The sequence below is a fragment of the Tupaia chinensis genome, unplaced genomic scaffold, assembly GCF_000334495.1.
Source record: "Tupaia chinensis unplaced genomic scaffold, TupChi_1.0 Scaffold000377_3, whole genome shotgun sequence".
Classification (NCBI taxonomy): Eukaryota; Metazoa; Chordata; class Mammalia; order Scandentia; family Tupaiidae; genus Tupaia; species Tupaia belangeri.
The window spans coordinates 597,788-599,392 of record NW_006159877.1 but is presented as its reverse complement, the minus strand read 5'-3'; the positions used below and the strand labels follow the sequence as shown (position 1 = coordinate 599,392).

Genomic DNA, 1,605 nt, shown 5'->3' with positions numbered 1-1,605 from the left:
GTCTACGGTTGTCTTCCATTTCTTTTTTCCCATTTTATTGATCATACAATTTCTTAAATAATCTAACTACTTTCAATAGCAAGTTCAGCTGGTAATTTCAAGAAAAGCAGTTTTAACTTTAATAATTTAAAGAAATGTTAAGGAACTTTGCTTAAAACGGAAAGCCAGGAAACAGGTTAAGATTCAGCTCAAATAGTAGGTACATCAACCTATTGACAGCTCGAGACAGGACAACAATCCTTAAAACCAAAAAACAAAGCCTAGAAGAAAACAGCAATATTTTAGTCAAAATTTACAAAATGCTGTTTCACCAGTTCAGTCTCACATGCTTAATCTACCTTCTGTTGTGTTTTGATCTTCCTGATTAAATTCTGGGATATAATATTTTACTCCAGACTTGTCTCGATGATTAAGTTGGCCATTTTCTTAGTTTTTGAACTCTAATTTCTGTGTGTCTGTATTTAATTTTCCTGATATAGCACTCCCTTGAGAACTTCTTGGAGATCTGGTCTGGTGCTGGTAAATTCTTTCAGGGTTTGTTTATGTGAGAATATTCTTGTCTTTTCTTCCTATATGAAGGATAATCTTGCCGAGTAAAGCATTATTGGTTGAAATTGCTTTTCCTTTAACACTTTGAATATATTTTTCCATTCTTTCCTTGCTCACATTGTTTCTGATGAGAGGTCTGCTGTTTTCCTGATGGGATATCCTTTGTAGGTAACTTGCCATTTTTCTCTTGCCAATCTTAGTATCTTATCTTTGTGGTTTTGGTCAATCTGGCAAAATGTGTCTTGGAAATGGTCTTCTTGGGTTGATTCTATTTGGGGTCCTTTGTATTTCTTGGGACTGGGTCTTTGAGTGACTCTCTAGGTTTGGAAAGTTTTCTTGCAGGATTTCATGGAATAGATTATCAATGCCCTTGTGAATCTTTTCACCTTCTGGGATACCAATTATCCCGATGTTTGGACATTTGACGGTATCTAGGATTTCTTGTATATTATTCTCTCTCTCTTTTTTTTTTTTTGGCAATCTTATCAGTCTTTGTGGTGAATTTTTCTAAGACAGTAATTTTCTTTTCTACATCTGAGATTCTATTTTCTGTATCATCTAGTCTAATTTTAATACTTTTGAGGGAGATTTTGACTTCCTGTATTATAGCCTTCATCTCTAACAGGTCCATTTGATTCTATTTTAAAGTGCGTAATTTCTCTTTTAGATCTTGCAAGAATTTCCTCGCCTCCTGGAACTTGTCAGCAAAAATATGGAATCTTCACGAATTTGCATGTCATCCTTGTGCAGAGGTCATGCTAATCTTCTCTGTATGGTTCCAATTTTAGTATATGTGCTGGCGAAGCAAGCACCTCCAATATCTTTAAAGCTTAGCTTATTGAAATTTTATAAGGAAGAACTCTATGTAAACCTGAAACATATAAAAGCTCATTAATGATCTTAGTTTATAGTTTGTAATTTTGATGAAAAAGAACCTCTTACATATGAACCATACCTGACGATGTCCTTACAAAAGATGTACAATTTAGGTTTGTTCTAATGATGTCCTTACAAAAAAATCTACAATTTAGGTTTATTCTTTACTCTGAACTTGCT

The 1,605-nt window shown here is 33.8% G+C and overlaps 1 non-coding gene across 1 annotated transcript; it reads right to left on the bottom strand.

Annotated features, from left to right (window-relative positions):
• Positions 1-1,255: 1,255 nt before the first annotated feature.
• LOC114008735 (U6 spliceosomal RNA) lies at positions 1,256-1,361 on the bottom strand. The gene has a single exon (XR_003550247.1). It is a non-coding gene; the product is annotated as a U6 spliceosomal RNA (small nuclear RNA).
• Between the last annotated feature and the right edge of the window lie 244 nt (positions 1,362-1,605).